The sequence below is a fragment of the Macaca nemestrina genome, chromosome 7 (genome assembly GCF_043159975.1).
Source record: "Macaca nemestrina isolate mMacNem1 chromosome 7, mMacNem.hap1, whole genome shotgun sequence".
NCBI classification, from domain to species: domain Eukaryota; kingdom Metazoa; phylum Chordata; class Mammalia; order Primates; family Cercopithecidae; genus Macaca; species Macaca nemestrina.
Genome location: NC_092131.1, coordinates 80,057,259 through 80,077,395, shown reverse-complemented (window position 1 = coordinate 80,077,395; position 20,137 = coordinate 80,057,259). Strand labels below are relative to the sequence as shown.

The following is a 20,137-nucleotide window of genomic DNA, read 5'->3' as shown; positions in this document are numbered from 1 at the left end:
TATGCCAGCTTCCCCTCCAGCTTCTGCCATGATTGTAAGTTTCCTGAGGCCTCCACAGCTGTGCTTCCGGTACAGCTTGTGGAACGATACGCCAATTAAATCTTGTTCCTCATAAATTACTCAGTGATATACTTATGCTGTATCCCCAACCAAATCTCACCTTGAATTGTAGCTTTCATGGTCCCTATGTATCATGGGAGGCACCCAGTGGGAGGTAATTGAATCATGGTGCTGGTTTTTCCCATGCTGTTCCTGTGACAGTGAATAAGTCTCATGAGATCTGATGGTTTTATAAATGGAAGTTCCTCTGCACACGCTCCCTCGCCTTCCACCATGTAAGATGTGCCTTTGTTCCTCTTTCACCTTCCACCAGGATTGTGAGGCCTCCCCAGCCATGTGAAAACTGTAAGTCCATTAAACCTCTTTCTTTTATAAATTAATCAGTCTCAGGTATGTCCTTATAGCAGTGTGAAGACAGACTAATACATGTAGTCCTTTATGTTATATTGGTGCAAAAGTAATTGCAGTTTTTGCCATAAAAGTAAGCAATGTGAGAAGAGACTAATACACTGGGCATACTAGAGAGTTAGTACCACGGAAGAAGCTGTCAAAGAGCTTACTGGTTGTGCCTGTCAAATTAGGGACTTTTATATACATATTCCTTTCTACCTTCATGAAAACACTGAGGTGTGTTTTTTCACTGCATTCTCTCATTGTAGAGAGGAAACTGAGGTACCAATAGTTCAACATACATCGAAATGCACAGTTTGTTAAAAGTGTAGAAGCAGAAGTTGAATTCAAATACAGACTCCAAACCTTGATTATTTTTACATCAACAGTCCACTTCTACAGCTAGAGCCTTAAAGTGTTCCTACTAATGCTCCTTTCCACCACCAATTGTGCTCCAGCCTTCTGAGAAGACAAATAGAGTGGTAAATTTTCCAGGAAAGCTGCAGCAATCTGGAGAGTGGCAGCAGTTCAGATTGGTGAAGTTAAAGGTAATAGCAAATGGAATGTTGGTTGCCGTTTTGACAGATGTAACAGCTACTAGCATTAATTCATCTCCACACTTGGCAGGTGCACCAGCTACTGGTGTTAACACCATCTAAAATAGGGTTAGTTGGTGGAGCTAGATTAAAAATAAGACAGATCGTCTAATTTTCTTACAATTGCTTAGACAGTTACCCAGTGGTTGCCATGTGCCATCTAAATTAGTACTTTTACATTTACAAACAATATAGTTTCTCTTTGCAAGGGCCTTTATCTTAGACTTTTCTTTCTATGTAACTGACTCAATAATTTGATTTACACTCTGTGAACTTTAGTAACAAACCCAACGTAGATTAATAAGCTCCAGATAATCAAAGGCTATATAATTTTAAATAGATCTGAAAAAACCTGTACTTCTTTATGTTATTAACAATACTGAAGAGAGTTAAGTCCAACTACTTTGTTTTACATTTATCTCATCCTAAAGCTGGTGAATAATATTATCATGCAAATGCAGAAGCAGTTAATTTGTTTACATGTGAACCAAAAATTAGATATACTTAGATTTTCCTCATGCAACTCTTCATTTCAAAATAAATAGTTTTTAAAGTATTTTCATTTATAGAAACAATAATAAAGTATCTATAGAAATAGTTGTTCTTAATAACAAAATGGAAAAATGTGAAAAATTTCTTTTCTTTTTCTCATTCTTATTTCTGTAATTTTCATAGCCCCTCACTCCTTATAGTGTATAAGAGAGGTCAACATTTTTTCTCCAAATCATATGTGATGATTACATTAGGTAAGCAATCTGATCACAGAATCTCTACACCAACACGATTATAAAGTACTTAGTAAAATGATACTCAATAAACCTTGAGATTATTTGACTTGTTTTTCTCTTTAATTAAAATGAAGAACTAAGAAAACTATATAATTTCAAGCAATAAATTGAAGAACTATATTTAAAATTCTAGGTCTAAATAGTCCATTCATTTCTGTTCAGATTTTCTTCCTTTCATCCTCTATTGTGGTACCTACTTAGGTTCTTAAATAAAACAGGAAGTTATAACTTTTCTACATTTTATAAGATGTGCAACTGTTAACAAAAAACCTTCTCCTCTGAAGTTGTTTCTTGCATTTTACTGTGTTTTAGAATAATTACCCCAACAACACAGATTAAATTCAAAGGAACAGTGAGATATTTTCACACATGTGAATTCAACACTCATTATTCAGATAATCTTTCTTTTTTCTAATACTGGTCACGGAGCAGATATTTTCATTTTAACAGTGAAACCAGTTATTCAATTTCACTTATATTTAATGGATAAACCTAGGGTTTTATTTTTTTACTAACAAACTCAAGGATGGGAAGTGATCTTGGAAATGGGTGACAGTTGACAGCTTCTACAAACAGTCATCATGCTTCTGCAGCTGGTGACAATGCTTAATATTGCAGCTCCAAAGACTTGTACTGGCTGGGGGCCAGGCCTCTTGTTGGAATTCAAAGAACCCATCTGGATAAAGCTCCCCTGACACTGACCTGAATTGAGATCACAGACTGGCATAGTCCTTCAGATTCTAGGTATTGTGTACCTTTTATCAAGGGTAGGCCATGACACTGACAAAAGAAGAAAATACATATTCTCCATATTGACAGATTTTTTCCCACTTTTATAGATGTAAAGCAAGATATAGAAATAAAAATCAAACAGCAGAAAACCAGAAAGACCCTTTATGTCTTGAGTATAAAATATGTTTATGTGTATATTTTAAGCTTATGTTTGTGAAGTGATGTTTCTCACAGACTTTCATTTAAGTTGGGGATTGAAAGAGCATTATGTTAGGGAATGGGGTGCTTACATGAGAAAAAATTAATGTTTCACAGTTTAAGCATTATTCTTCATGGATGATTATCAGCTTTAGGGAGACAGGTGAAAAGTTAGAAAATATGATTATGTATGTCGTTTTGTTTCACAGCAAAATAATTAACTTTTTCTGCGCCTTATTCCTCTGCCTTAAATCATGCAAGGAGAAGTTTCAAAAGACTTTTTGAGCCAAACCTTGGTAAGCAGCTCTCCAAGCTGTAAAAGTCACTGTAGCCTTCCTGTGAACACCATTACAGGTCTCCTAGACATCATGAATCATGCCCTGGAAACCCCCTTACATGACACAGCATCATGACTCGAAACGCAATCTTCTCACAGACAACCATAATTAGACAAAAACATTCTGAATCATAGCAGGAGGCTGTTAGCTCTCATCAAAGAGAGTCACAACACTCATCCCAAATGTACCTCCCTACTGACCTTAGTCACAGCCTGTAGCAGCCAAGATAGGCTAGATTATGTGATACTACCAAATGAATTCAAACAGCCTGTGGCTTGCATCAACAGATACGTATCCCTTACTCATACTACATGGACGTTTTAGACCCAGTGTTGCTCGAGTCCAGTTTTTCCCCACTGGAACCCAGATAATGAAGCAGGGTCAGTATGAAACATTGCTGGTTATTGTAACAGGAAAAATAATGTATGGGAAAATATAATCTTGTTCTAAAAGCTTTTGCTCAAAAATAATATGTCACTTTTGCTTACATTCTATTGACCAAAGTAAGTCACATAAATCCCCAGTTAACATTTTCTAGGTGGTACCAAAACAACAACAAAAAAAGGCAAACATGAAAGCCATTTCTTTTTTAAGTTGAGAGTGTTTCTAGACTAGCAATGTACCCAGATGCCAGAAAGAAGCAAATGCAAACTATTTCCAGAGGATAAACCTTCATTTTAGGTCTCAAATAGCTCAAGACTGCAAATAATTCTTCAAGAAAAATTCTCAGTTCACAATCAGAAATAACCAAACACAAAAGAAAAACCGAGAATAAGAAACAAAGAAAACAAATGAATAAACAAAAAAAACTGTGTAAATATATCCCATAAGACTTCAGATATTGAAATAATCACAATAATGTAAAGAATACAAAATAATGAAGCTTACAATATTTGAGAACTATTAGTTTAAAGCACTTTCAGGAAACAGTAACATGCTACTTTTATAACTTTAAGAAGAAAAAATTGGAAAAAAGGAAAATGCAAAAACAAAAAAAAAAAGCTACATTTATTTACAATAAAACTAACAAACCAGAGACAGAAGGAAATTCACTTAACCTGAAAAAGAGTGTCTTCAAAATCCTTAACCAAATTGCTTTGTTTTGCTTTATTATTTATTAATTTTTTGAAATTAAATAACTATTGTTTATATTAATGGTGTACAACATGATGGTTTGAAACATGTATACATTTTTGAATGGCTAAATTACACCAATTAACATATGCATTGACTCACATATTTATCATTCATCTGTGGAGAGAACACTTAAGATCTACTGTCTTACCAATTTTTAAGTATACAATACATTGTTATGAACTATAGTCATCATATTACAAAATAGGTAACTTAGATTTATTCTTGCTGTCTAAATGCAATTTTGCATCCTTTGACCAACATCTTGCCAATCCTTCCCCCTCCTCCCATCCCTGGTAATCATTATTCTTCTTTCTGCTTCTATGAGTTTAGCAGTTTTTAGATTTTACATATTAGTGAGATCATGTATTATTTGTCTTTCTATGATTGACTTATTTTATTTAACAGAATGTCCTCCAGGTTCATCCATGTTACTGTTAATGTCAGGATATATATATATATATATATATATATATATATATATATATATACACACACACTTTAAGTTCTAGGGTACATAAGCACAACGTGCAGGTTTGTTACATATGTATTCATGCGCCATTTTGGTGTGCTGCACCCATTAACCAGTCATTTACATTTGGTATATCTCCTAATTTTATCCCTTCCCCCTTCCCTCACCTCACAACAGCCCCGGTGTATGATGGTCCTCTTCCTGTGTCCAAGTGTTCTCATTGTTAAAATTCCCACCTATGAGTGAGAACATGCGGTGTTTGGTTTTCTGTCTTTGCGAGAGTTTGCTGAGAGTTATGGTAGATACATTGAAAACTTTCTCTTTAAGATAAGAAATAAAGAAAAGTTGCTGATCCATACCACATCTATTAAACAATGTACTAGATGTTTTAGCCAGCCCATCAAGAAAAGAAAAAGAAGAAAAAAGTAGATTAGGAAAAAATAAACTGTCATTAACTGTTACAGAAAATACAACATGTATCAGCAGAAAAAAATTTAGCTTAAAATATGCAATAACAATTTTTCAAGAAATAAGACCAAAATATAAAAAGCAACTACATTGTTATAATCAAAACAAGTCAATCATAAAAATAGAAAATATTTATTAAAATTAGTCATCACCTTTCTAAAGTACATAGAAATAAATTTAACAAAAGTCACAACTGAGAAAAAAATTAATACAGAGAAACATTAAAGAAGCTACAAATTATAGAGAGTATAATTTATTTTCTTAGTATGGAAGACGTACAATTATGTAGTTATTGATTCTCCCCCAAGTTTTCTATGGAGCCAATGCAATTTAAATCAAAATCTCAATAGACTTATTTGTGTGGCTTTGACAAGCTGATTCTAAAATTCAAGGACCAGAAATAACCATAACTCTTTTTTTTTTTTTTTCTTGAGACAGAGTCTCACTCTGTCACCTAGGCTGGAGTGAAGTGGCCCGATCTCGGCTCACTGCAACCTCCTCATCTCCTGGGTTCAAGCTATTCTCCTGCCTCAGCCTCCCGAGTAGCTGGGATTACAAGCACGTGTCAACATGCCCTGCTAATTTTTGTATTTTTAGTAGAGACGGGGTTTCGCCATGTTGGCCAGGCTGGTCTTGAACTCCTGATCTCAAGTTATCTGCCTGCCTCAGCCTCCCAAAGTGTTGGGATTATAGGCATGAACCACTGTGCCCAGCCCATAACTCTCTCTTGAAGAAAAAAGAGGTTGGAGAACTTACCCAAATGTATGTAAAAAATAGTATAAGGCTATTCTTACTAAAACCAGTGTGTTATCTATGGGGAGATAGCCAGTAGCTCAAGGGACAAGACTAGAAGATTCAGAAAACCATACTTAATATTGATACATGTATTAGTTTCTTAGGGATGTTACTACAAAGTACTATAAACAGAAATCTATTGTCTCAGTTCTTGAGATTAGAAATTTAAAATCAGGTGTTAGCAGGACTCGTTCACTTTGAAACCTGTAGAGGAGCCCTTCCTTGACTCTTCTAGCTTCTTGTGGTTTGCTGACATTTGTGTTCCTTGTCTTGTAGATGCATCGCTCCAATCGTCTGGCGTCATGTGGCATTTTCTTTGTGTATCTGTGTCTTCATATGACCATCTTCTTATAACACTGCTCATATTGAGTTAGGGGCCTATTACTTTTAATGGCAAAAATCGCAATTCCTTATGCACCAACCTAGTAGCTTTTTGGATGTGATTTTTATCTAAAGAAATGGATAGTACTTTGATGCATAAGAAACCCATCAACTTGAACTGAGTGATAAAAGTTTTAAATCTTAAAAAGCTTTTGTGTTCTGAAATTTCTATGGGCCAGAAGATGGATCTGGAAGTAACTTTTTTGTAAACCTGAACATTGCATATGGAAGAAGAAGGATGACTCACAGGGCAAAGGTGAGAGGCTGGAAAACAGAATAAGGACCCACGGAGAACAACCCTTAGGTTGGTGGTTTAAGATATCATCAAGGAAATGCAAGATGGGTCTGGCTGTATTTCAGAATTTCTATGAACCAGTGACTGGACTGTTACTCTCAATTTCCCTCTTCTTGATTGAACACATCCTCTATGTTTCTCTTGTCCCTGTTTCACCTCTGCGTGTCGGGTATGTTAAAGGATATAGGCCTTGTCTCTTTAGTTGTCAGATCTTCAGATGTAGAAGAGCCATATCTCATGAGCTTCATCCATACCTGGACATAATTAAAGTGGTGAGGTCTTGGACTATGATCTTGATTCAGTAATAGGATGAAGCTTTGTGGGAAGCTGGAGTATTTGGAATGTGGGACTGTTGCAATTTATTTATAATCAGAAAGTAACTGCAAAGTATTGTTTCAGATTCTTGATCACTCTTCCCTCACAGAGTTGGAGTTCATTTTTCTTCTATTTGCCTCAGATGGCAAATAGATGTCTATTGGTGCCTTCTGAACCAATAGACTATGTTTCAAATGATAATGTGCCTGTTCTGGGTCTAGCTTTTAAGAAGACTAGTGACTTTCTTTTTTTTTTTTTTTTTGTCTTTGAATGCACACACTTGAGACACTGCCTCTTGGAACCCAGCCCTTGTGTTTTGAGAAGTTCAGGCTACATGGTACAGTCACATGCAGGCCTGCCTGCTAGCCAGCACCAACTACCAGCTTTGCAAGTGAGTCTTTGAGCTCCCAGATGACTACAGTTCCAGCTAATAACTTATGGAGCAAAAGAACCAACAACTTGACCTAGTCAGCCCGAGAATCATGACAGATAATAAAACAGTTGTTACATTAAGCCAGTGTGTTTTGGGATGGTTTATTTTGCACTGATAATTTAAATAGTTTAGGATATGATCAAATAAAACTGTTACTGTTATTCTTGCTATTCTAATTGTAGCAGAAATAATGCTTAAGAAAACTCTGCTATTTAATACAATGTATTTATCCTATTGACATAACATGTAATCTCCTTATTAATTTTTTCCAAGTTTATGATTCAAAAATCTACAAAAATTTATAGTACTATAAATAGATTATTTTTCTAAAGATGATTATATATTAATTATTTCCATTTCAGTAAACTGATTTGGTTTTCAAGGTAAAAAGTGGAAAAATAAGGATTGGGAAATAAAATATGAACATGCAATTTTTTGGTGAAGAAAGAATTCTGGTAAATTTTTGTTTGTTTGTTTGTTTCTTCCTGAGACAGAGTCTTGCTCTTTCTCCCAGACTGGAATGCAGTGGCACAATCTCGGTTCACTGCAACCTCTGCCTCGCGGGTTCAAGCAATTCTCCTGCTTCAGCCTCCTGAGTAGCTAAGATTACAGGCACGCACCACCAATGCCCTGCTAATTTTTGTAATTTTAGTGGAGACAGGGTTTCACCATGTTGGCAAATTAGTCTTGAATTCCTGACCTCATGATCTGCCCACCTCAGCCTCCCAAAGTGCTGGGATTACAGGTGTGAGCCACTGTGCCAGGCCAATTCTGGCAACTTTACAGTACAGAAAATTGTGAAGTAATATTGAATCCAGACTTACTCCATTTCTGCTGAATTTAATGTTTTTGAAGATTGCCCTACACATTTGAACCATTTTTCTACTGCTTTATTTTCATAACTTGCAGTGACAATATTCTCATTTCACATTATGTATTTGTTTTTATACAAAGGTCCTTCACAAGCCTCAAATTTTTGGACACTTGTGATGACCTGTGGGGGGGGGGGGGAGGAAGGAACCACAGATAACAAACACCCTGCAATTGTGGATAAGATCCTTCATAACAGAAAGGTGTCCAAACACATACACTAGCATCCCTGCTAAGAAACATTGTGCTGATATGCAAGGTTAGAAATAGTATAAACAATGCAGGCCATAAGGCAGGATAAATGGCGAGAAACTCTCTGAGTAGATCAATCCTTAGGTGTCCCTAAATTACACCTTCCTACATGTTTTAAACCTGTTGCTATGTAGCTTAATAAAACACAAAATAAAATGTATGTAGGCATAAGTACCCTTTACCTGATTTAACTTCCCAATTGTCAATGATAATTCAAGGAAAACATCAAAATACACCAAAAGAAAGTTGTTAGAAGGCCCTTGATGTTCACTCATTGCATAAGCTTCCACCTAATAATGATTCTCAACCTTGGAAGCATGTTGAATCATTCTGAGTGCTTAGAGTACCAGTGCCCGGGACTTAGCCCAGACCATTTAAACCAGCATCTTGCAGATGGAGCCCAAGCATACATATTTTTAAAAGCCACCCAATGTTATTTCTATGTATAGGCAAGCCTGAGAACAACTATTAAGATTTCATGGCTCCTGCTTTCACTTATACATTAATTAAGAACTAGAGAAACAGGTTCTAATTAGAATTAGGTAAATAATGCTACAAACTGAGTTATGGAGCAAATATGCTATAACGAGATAAGTCTCAGCACTTGCCCTTGAAAGACCAATTGTGAGATACTTTGCCCCATCCCAATCCCAACCATGATATTATATTTGTACAGAAAACTTACTGGCTCCAAAAATGGATTGAACTCACTTCTCCTGGGTCTCCAGCTTGCTAAATGAGACCTCTCAAGCTCCGTAATCATGTTAGCCAATTCCTTATAAATCTCTTTTTCTTTTTTCCTCTCTCTCTCTCTCTCTTTCTTTCTCTCTCTCTCTGTCATTTTCGTTCTTGCTCTCACTCTGTCTCACTCCCTTAGGTCTGTTTCTTTGGAGAAACCAGACTAATACAATTCTAAGGTTGAAAAAATATATCTACATTTAGAAAACATGAAAAAGGAAACAAAAACAAACAAACAAACAAAAAAGGAAAATCGAGCCACCCTCAAATATTAAAGACAAAAATACCAGATAAATAATAAAATTGTAAAAAATAATCCTATTTTGTAAGTTTATAATTCAAATTGTGATGCAAGCAGTAATGATATATATACTTAAAATTGTTTCATGCAATGAAAAAGCTTTAACCTTTTTTTTTTTAATCAAACATCAATATAAAATCAATCTGAAACCAAAATTTGCACACAAGTGAAAACTACCCAACTAATCTGAGTTTCGGATATTGATGTAGAAAAACAAAATAAAATTTAAGAACTAATTTAGCATTCTCTATTTTATTTGTGTAATAGCACTGCATCTCTCTTTTTTTCCTTCTTCCCACTGTTCCTTCCTCTCTCCTTTCTCGTTTCTTTTGGTTCAGTCTTGACAGAGATATTTCTATCTCATTTATCTTTCTCAAGAGTTGACTATTATGTAAATAAAAATTTGCAAGATATATACTGGTATAAGGTAAACCTTTTGATTTCCTTGCAAATGATAAAGTCCATTCAAACGTGCATGTAGTAATGAAATAAATTAATCAACTCAGGACAAAAATTTTCAAGGCATGATTTAGTTCAGAACCTCAAATGAGATCATCAAAATTGTGATCCCATAATTTCTTTGTTCTAAGTTTCACTGCATTGACTTTATACCTATGATAAATGTGGTGGCTAAAATCAGTTTCATGCTAACAGCACCCTCATTCGCCTTCTCGATGTAAACAAACAAACAAGCTAACAAAGTACATGTTTTCCAACAGTCTCTGCAAACCTTTTATGCCATTTCAGTGTCTCTGCTTGGATCCCATACTTGTTGATGTACCAATCACTGAAACACCATGCTATGCTTGACTCCATCTAAAATGCCAGTCCAGTTCTGGATCCAGACACATAGCTAACTGCATCTGATATACATCCACTAGAAGAAAGTCAGAATTAAAAGAGCTGTGTATGGTAGGATTTTGGTGGCAAAAATAACAAATTTTCTTAGTAGTAGACAAATACTAGCTTTTAATTTAGTTGAGTTTTGAATTTAGTAAATTAATCTCTTAATTTACTTTTCATTAAGGATACCATGTGACTATCATATTGTGTTAGAGGCCACCCTTCTCTAGTGTCGCCTCATTGTAACTTGACTAATTACATCTGAAACAACTCTGTTTCCAAACAAGGTTACATTCTGAAGCATTAGGGCATAGGATTTCAATATATGAATATTTGAGGGAACACAATTCAACTCATAACAGTAACATTCAAATAAATATTTAAAATGTGCTTAATGCATCTACTACATTTAAGGAATATGATTAGTTTAGAAATATAGTGAGTGATCTTAATGTTTGAAAGTAAACATTTTCCAACAGCATCACTCTATACTCTCTAGCTGCCTTCATTTGCATTTTATTAACAGAAATCAGAAAGACATAGTATGTCTCAAACAAAAAAAGCAATGATTTAAAAAAACTGTTTACTGACTCACCACAGTTAATGAAGTCAGTGAGAAAAGCTAAAGCACTGTTATACTGCCATTAAATAATAATTTGTCTCAACCTTCCATCTGGGAGACATATATGAGCAGTTTGTTGTTCGGTATGATACTGGAATTTTACAAGCAAGAAAAGTAAGGGAATTATTGAATAAATTGTTTTAAATAGAACATTTTCAAAGTTTTGGATATGATTGCTCAATTAGATTCTTTTTAGGCATTATTTTAAAAAAACAGAAAATAATTTCAAAACAACAAAAAGTAAATAAACTCCTTTAGGTATATATTGGAAAGAATGAAGGCATATAGTTGGGTAAAACTTTTCAATACCCATGCCACATTACTGGCTTTTCATTTAGCTTCAAACACAGCATCCATCTCTTTACCTAACCAACATTAAACTCTAACCAAGATTAATTCTGATGTTTCCTCACCATCTTACCTCCTGCTTCACTTCATCATGACAACTCAATTACCTTGCATTTCCTATTTCTACACATATGATTATGATGCCTTTTGCTTAGAGCTTTGCAGCTCAGATATATCCATTGATTAATTGAACTTAGTTTTTGGTTACCAAACTTAGTAAACGTGCCTATATTTTCTCTTTGCCCACATTCAATTTTAGAAACCTTAACCATACTCACAGAATTATCAAAAGTAAGACCTAAAAGCTATATGATACCAGTCAATTTATTTTTTAAAAAAGAACAACTAATAACTACTAGAGACTGCTAATTTGAATATGTCATTTAAAAAATGATTTAAAATAATAATAATAATCTTCTCTATTCTGACTTGACTCACTGTACTTTCTTTCATAGGGGTTTATGTTCTAATCACCTGATTTCAAAACATTTTGTAATCATGTGGTTAAAAAAAAAATCTTTGGGAACTTCAATATCCCTTTTTTTTTCTTTAATGAAAATGCATTTCCATTGATCAACTTAGACTTTGAGGAGCTTGTCTGTGTTATCTTGATTATTTTAATTTTAGCAACCTATGCCGTTTCTAATATTCACCTAAGGACATTAATTTACGGTATCCTTTTGTGGTATTTTTACAATCAAATATTACATCTTTGCAAATTGCTTGGTCAAGAAAGCAGTTCTCTAATTTTTCTGTTAATTCTCTTATATTTAAATATAAGTAAATTGTGGTTGAAGCTGTTATTTGTATTTTGTTTTATTTCGTTGTTTTTTAAAAAGTCTAGTTCTACAGGACACTGGGAAGGAACCACATAAAGGACATTTCCCTCCTTGAGTCAGAAATTATTAACATATTAAGCCAGTATATATATATTACATTATATATATAATATTATATTCTGTTTTGATATTCACATAAGCACTGTGCTTTAGTTGGTAAATTTATTTTTGATAAGAGCATAAGTTAGCAATTCTACTACCACTATATGTGTATACTGGAACAGTTAAATAAATGGATGCTGGATAGTAGGAGCCCCTTCTCACTGTAGGAGTGGGAGGCTGCAAGTAAGGGGAGTTGGTTAAAAGATCAATGTGTAAATATATTTAAGTTGAAGACATCAGTACAAACCCATGCTCACCTTAATATTGATATAAAAGCTTATATAGAAAAGCATTTATAGATACTAATATATGTATATATACAGGTTAATATACACACATATTTATCTTTGCTTTGTTAGGTGAGGAAACTATAGCAGCAAGGACTACCCAGAAGCAACAAGTCCATCTGCCTCCCAGATCCTTATTTCTAATACTATTCTACAATGGAAGAAACTGAGGTTCCTTGTAGAAATGACTGATAGCCTATTCTAGAACTCAGGCAAGAAATATACCTGACGAGCCCACATCATCTTGTAATGCATGAAGTAAGAAAGTAAGAAAGTGCTAAACACAGAGACACATACACTAATGGGGGTATGTCAAAGAGACACAGGAGCCAAACGAAAGAGTTCCTAATGATCATAGTTGGAACAATTTGCCAAATAAATTAAATACTATAAAATTATAACCTAATATATAAAATAAATATTTATAAGTCCACACTAATATAAGTGACAGAATGGATCAATTGCGTACCTGGAGGAGAAGAGACAATTCTCTCCTGTAAAAAAAAAGAAAAAATTAATTTATTTAAGTACTCTAGCTTTTTACAGTTCTGCAGGTTGGAAGTTCAACACAGGTCTCACTAGGGAAAATCCAGATGTGGACAGGGCTACATTTCTTTTGGGGAGTTTTAGCGATGAGTTCTTTCCTATGCCTTTGCCAGCTTCTAGAAGAGGTCCACATGATCGTGGCTCATGGCCCCTTTTGGCATCATCAAAGTAGGCAACATTAAATCTCAATGACTATTCTTCCATAGTCACATTTTTTCTGCCTGATTCTCCTTCACTTTTAAGGGTCTTTGTAATAAATTGATCCCAGCTGAAAAAATGAAGATATCCTCACTCTTTTGGGGTCAGCTGATTAGCAATCTGAATTCCATTTGAACTTTAATTTCTCTTGCAATGTTAAATGACTTATTCAGAGATTTTGGGAATTAGGAAATACAATTACACTCTATGGGAATCTTTATTGTGCCTACCACATCCCTCAAGCGGTTGGGTCATAACTCTCTACTCCTTAACTGCATAGTGACTTCCTTCCAAAGAACACAGTGTGGAAATGGGTATAAAAAAAAGTATATTGTAGAAGAAATCTGATCTGTACTTCTTCAGCCACATGATAGAAGTTAATACTAACCATGATGTCATGTTGATGATATATATCCTTGATTTTATGTGATGTAAATGACACTTTACTCTGTTATCTTCCTCCCAAAAAATACCATTTAGTTTAATTTTAAGAAAAACATGAGAGAAACTCCAGTTAAAGGACATGCTACAAAATACCTGGCCAACACTACTCCAAAATGCAAGGTCATCAAAAACAATGAAATTTTAAGAAACAGTTACAGCCAACGGTTCTCCCAAGAAGAAATGATGAGTAAACTTAATGTAGTATTCTGGCTGGAATCATGAAACAACAAAGGACATTAAGAAAAAAACTAAGGAAATCTGAAATTAGTATGGACTTCAGTTAATAATATTGTGTCAATATTGGTTCATTAATTACAATAAATGTATCATACTAATGTAAGATGTTAACAATAGGGGAAACTTAGTGTGGGTATATGAGACCTCTTTGAACTATCTTCACAAGTTTTCACTAAACTAAAATTGTTCTAAAAATTAAAAAAAGAAAAAAAAGAAAAATCAATGACACAGGAAGCTGCAAATGCCCTGCTGTAAAACCTAAGAAAATCACCTAACCCAAACTGAAAAGGTCACAAACATCATCTTTTTTTTTTCCAGTGGGTTTAGCTAATAAAGATAAACATATGGAATGAAAAGAATTGAACAATGTCGATCCTGATTCTCTTCCAGACAAATGGAATACTGACTCATTAAAAGGTATGAATGAATTAAACCAGGGCAACCTAAACAATAGCAAATGAGATGGAATTGGGAAAGAGAATGGTTCAGTGAGACGGTGTTAAGTGAAAGGTGAAAGAGTAGGATGAAACGACGTCATGTAGGACATGGTATTAGGCATATTCTATTCCATTTTATCAGGGAAGACAATGTGTATTTTCTATTTTAAAAATCCCACAGAATGACAGCCTCTTTGATAAGTTTGTAGTTATGTTTAACCCTAAATCCAACCCTCTGAAATTTAAGCAATTTCTGCTTATTTGTCTTCAGTAGAGCAACTTGACCAAAGCAATATTCCAGTTATAGACTGGCTTGACCAAAGCAATATTCCAGTTATAGACTGGCTTTGCCTGGGAATGCTCTGTGGCAGATGTGATGTGAGGGTGTGTCAGAAGCTCAAGACCACTCAGGTCTGCCTATTGCTAAGGGCTGTAAAAGCCAGGGACTCCTGTAGTCAACCTGCCAGTGGTGCAGGCGAGAGATCGAGTTTGTCATACAACCTTGAAGCCTGGGACTGTGTGGTGATGTCTGCTGCTGGAATAAGTGTAGAGACAGTTTTTCGGTACATCCCTGGAATATGGGGGAATGGAGGGGGGTCTGCCCAGTGCTGAGTTTTACTCTGGTTTGCTTATTGTTTGGATCCAAAGCAAAATCTCATATTCACTTTCCTCTCTTTCCCACAAGCAGACAGTATCTCTCTTCATGGTGTGCTGACTGGGCTTGGGGTAGGGGAAATGTGGGTAATATAAAACTGACCAACCTACCCTCTTTAATGTGTATTTTCTTATTACTGTGCTACAACCACATACTGTGAACTATTGCCAGGGTTTTTTATTTTATTTTATTTTATTTTTCTTGTTTAGCTCTTACGAAGGTATATTAATGCATGGGTAGATTTTTAAATTAATGTTTCTCCAGGGCAACAATCATTGGAGAGTCATACCCCATCATCTGCAAGGATTTCTTAAATTTCTGTATTAGGGAAGGTCAGAAGGAATACTCAAGAAACTAAAGGCACACCTCATTTTCTTATTGACCTTTGCTTTATTGTGTTTTGAAGATATTGCCTTTTTTTACATATTGAAGTTTTCCAGCAACCTCATTTCAAGCATGTCTACCAGTGCCACTTTTCCAACAGCATGAGCTCACAAATAATTCATGTCTCTGTGTCACATATTGGTAATTCTCATGATACTTCAAACTTTCTCATTATTTTTGTATTTGTTACGGTGATCTGTGATCAAGTATCTTTAATGTCACTATTGTAATTGTTTTAGGGAGTCATTAATTATGCCCATATAACATGGCGAACGTAAATCAATCGCTTAATGTCATGTGTGTTCTGGCTGCTCCACCAAACAGCCATTCCCCCATCTCTCTTCCTCTCGGGCCACTCTATTCCCTGAGACAACAATATTGAAATCAGGCCAGATAATAATTCTAAGACAGCCTCTAAGAATTCAAGTGAAAGAAAATGTCTCACATCTCTCACTTTAAATCAAAATCTAGAAATGACGAATCTTAGTGAGGAAGGAATGTTGAAAGCCAAAAAAGGCTGAAAACTGGGCCTCTTCTGCCAATCAGCCAACTGGTGAATTGAAAGAAAAACTTCTTGAAAGAAAACAAATGTGCTGTTACAATGAACATATGGCTAATAAGAAAGCAAAACAAACAAACAAACAAACAAGAAAAACAACCTTTTTGCTGACATGAAGAAAGTTTTAGTGGTTGAATAGAAGATCAAATCAGCCACAATATTTTCTTAAGCCAAATGCTAACCCAAAGTAAGGCTCTAACTCTCATTAATTCTATGAAGATTGAGAAAGGTAAGAAAGATGCAGAGAAGAAGTTGGAAAATAGCAGCGGTTGATTCATAGTTTATGGAAAGAGGCCATCTCCATTACGCTGAAGTGCAAGGGGAATCAGCAAGTACTAATGTAGAAGCTGCAGCAAGTTATCCAGAAGATCTAGCTAAAATCACTGATGAAGGTTGCTATGCTAAACAACCAATTTTCAGTGTAGATGAAACAGCCTTATATTGGAAGAAGATGGCATCTAGGACTTTTCTAGCTAGAGAGGATAAGTCAATGCTTAGCTTCAAAGCTTCAAAGGACAGGATGACCCTTTTCTTTGGGACTAATGCAGCTGGTGACTTTAAGCTGAAGCCAATGCTCATTCAATTTTTTTGAGATGGAGTCTCTCTCGGTTCCCTGGGCTGGAGTGCAGTGGCGCTATCTTAGCCTACTGCAATCTCTCCCTCCCGGGTTCAAACAATTCTCTGCCTCAGCCTCTGGAATAGCTGGGATTATAGGCATTTGCCACCACGCCAGGCTAATTTTTGTATTTTTAGTAGAGACAGCGTTTCACCATCTTGGACAGGCTGGTCTTGAACTCCTAACCTCATGATCCACCCACCTTGGCTTCCCAAAGTGCTGGGATTACAGGTGTGAGACACTGTGCCCAAGCCATTTACCATTTTAAAAATCCTAGCTCTCTTAAGAATTATGCTCAATCTGCCCTGTGGGTGTTCCGTAAGCAGAACAATGAAGACTACATGACAGTACGTCTGTTTACAGCTTGGTTTACTGAATGCTTTAGACCCACTGAAGACCTAGTGCTCAAAAGCGAAGGTTTCTTTCTGAATATCGCTGCTCATTGACAATACACCTAAACACCCAAAAGCTCTGATGGAGATGTACAAAGAGATTAATGTAGAATATCCATTCTGCAGCCCATTGACCAAAGAGTAATTTTGACTCTCAGGTCTCATTATTTAAGAAATACTTTTCATAAGGCTATAGCTGACATAAACAGTGATTCCTCTGCTAGATCTGAGCAAAGTCAATTGAAAGTCTTCTGGAAAGCATTTGCCATTCTAGATGACATTAAGAACATTCATGATTCATGGGAGAAGGTCAAAATATCCACCAGAAGTTGGGAAGAAGTTGATTCCGACCTTCATGGATGACTTGGAGGGGTTTTAGACTTCAGTGGAGGAAGTAACTGCAGATGTGGTAGAAACAGTAAAATAACTACAATTAGAAGTGGATCCTACAGATGTGACTGAATTGTTGCAATCTCATGGTCAAATGAAGCAATTAGGAGTTGCATCTTATGAACGAGAGAAATAACTGGTTCCTTGAAATAGAATCTATGGGCCGGGCGCGGTGGCTCAAGCCTGTAATCCCAGCACTTTGGGAGGCCGAGACGGGCGGATCACGAGGTCAGGAGATCAAGACCATCCTGGCTAACACGGTGAAACCCCGTCTCTACTAAAAATACAAAAAATTAGCCGGGCGTGGTGGCGGGCGCCTGTAGTCCCAGCTACTCGGAGGCTGAGGCGGGAGAATGGCGTGAACCCGGGAGGCGGAGCTTGCAGTGAGCCGAGATCGCGCCACTGCACTCCAGCCTGGGAGACACAGCGAGACTCCGTCTCAAAAAAAAAAAAAAAAAAAAAAAAAAAAAAAAAGAAATAGAATCTATGCCTGGTAAAGATGCTGTGAAAATTGTTGAAATGACACCAAAGGATTTAGAATATTACATAGGCCTATTTGATAAATCAGAGGCAGAGTTGAAAGAGATTGACTTCAATTTTGAAAGACATACTTCTGCGGGTAAAATGCCATAAAAGAATATCACATGCTACTGAGAAATTTTCTGCAAAAGGAAGAGTCAATCAATACAGTAAACCTCACTGTTGACTTTTACTAAGAAACTGTCATAGCACCCAACCATCAGCAACCACCAACTGGATCAGTCAGCAGACATCAACACAGAGGCAAAGACTCTGAAGCCAGTAAAGAGATTATGACTTGCTGAGAGCTCCGATTATCACTGGCACTTTTTAGCAATAAAGTAATTTTTAATTTTTAGTTAAGTTATATACTTTTTTTTGTCACCAAGCCATTGCACACTTTATAGACTACAGTCTAGTTCAAATATAACTTTTATGGACTGGCAAACCAAAAATTACATAACTCACTTTATTGTGCTATTTGCTTTATTGTAGTGGTCTTAAACTAAACCTGTGGTATCTCTAAGGTATGCTTGTACTTGCATTGTGTAAATAAAAGAGAAAAAAAAAGGCCTTTGGAGAAGACAACAAAATCCATTCAACTCTGGCTATTAGTATTTTTTATATTAGTCCAATAAAGGGTCTCTCTATTTCTTTCTGGGAATATTTATTTTTAAAAAGGTGATTCACTTTGAAATTTCTCTTACTTGAAGTTGGAAGCCTTTGTATGAGTTTTCTTTCTTTTTCCTCTATGTCTGCAGCTCCGTTTGTTTAATCACAACATGTTTTGTTTAATATTTCAGTGTTGTTTACCAGGACACCCTAATTTGATTGTTTTCTTTCGTATTTGTCTTCACCAGGTGTTTCTTGACTACAGCACATTTCCCACATGATAAAATTAAAGGTCTAATTAATGCCTTTAAGAACACTGGTGCACAATTCAACACCTAATTTTCTGCAGGGGGCATATTTAAGTGTTTAACTAGGTGGAACTTGGTGCCAAAGATTTCATTTGCATACAAAGCCCCTCTTTTTCCTTGTAAACACTCTTCAATACACAAAGAATGCATTCACTTGGTATGCACTTTTCTAGCAAGTAGAATACAGCAAATAAATATATCTAAGCCACATTTCATCAGAGCAGAAGCAAAAATCCTATTAGATGAGATGTTGAAATATGAGGTCCATTTCTTTGGAACAGTGAGCATAATATCCAGCACTTGAAAATAGTTGGGGAGGGGGGCTGGGCTGCAAAAGCATTGCATAAAAAACAAATGCTTTGAAAAATCACTTCTGAGATGTAGAGGATCTTAAGAAAAATATGGCATCACATCAAGCACAAAAAGACAAGCTAAATCACCACCTGGCAATGGTGGGCATAGAGCTGGCCAGGAAGCCAAACTCATTCATCTATCTTACAACTACAAGGACTGGGAAAGGGACCATCTATATAAAGGCTGGGACAATGTTTCTAATCTTATTTCATTTTATTTACTTTCAATCTAGTTTGAAACAGAAATGTGACAGATGTGTTAGATCTTGTTACTAATAAAATTTTTGCTTGATTATCAGGATATTAAATTTATTAAAACTTGCATTTCATCGCAGTGTCTTCAAACACATGATTTATTAGAGACAGCTCAAATTTTGACCCAATTTGTACTTCTGTTCTACAAAATTATAATCTTTATCAGCACCTTACTTTTGACATAAACAACAGACATTTTCTCAACATTCCCAAAATGTTGTATCAAAGTAAAAACTGCCCTCCACAAGGTAAAAACAACAACAACAACAACAACAACAAAGATTTTATTCAAGGATGTTATGATAGGAGATAGAGGCCAGAACTCTTGCTGAATTCAACTGCACTAAAACAAAAGGCTGGAGGGTTTTTCAAGAGATGGGGTGGGGGGATTAGAGGCTCTCTGTGTTTGCTAATTGGCTTTCCTTAAAGTAAAAGTAAACTTTCTTACATTTTCATGAAAGGAAGCGGTTTTACAACTTGGAGCAAGACACTTCACTGAAATCAGGCTCTCACCCTTCCACAGAAAGTGAGAAACAAAGACCTTGTCTTCCTGAATATTTACATTTTAATGGGTTGGTTCCCAAGTTCTCCAGAAAGACTTTCCTGGTGGTAAATCTGATCAGAGGCTTTTTAAA

At 35.7% G+C, this 20,137-nt stretch overlaps 1 long non-coding RNA gene across 2 annotated transcripts in view; it reads right to left on the bottom strand.

The window, feature by feature from the left end:
* Nucleotides 1-20,137, bottom strand: part of LOC105477903 (uncharacterized) — a 185,569-nt gene that overhangs the window by 35,028 nt on the left and 130,404 nt on the right. For both annotated transcript variants that reach the window (XR_011625378.1, XR_011625379.1), the window contains exons 7-8: nucleotides 13,067-13,091; nucleotides 10,287-10,433 (exon numbers count right to left, since the gene is read on the bottom strand). This is a non-coding gene — a long non-coding RNA (uncharacterized lncRNA). The remainder of the gene's footprint in view (nucleotides 1-10,286; nucleotides 10,434-13,066; nucleotides 13,092-20,137) is intronic.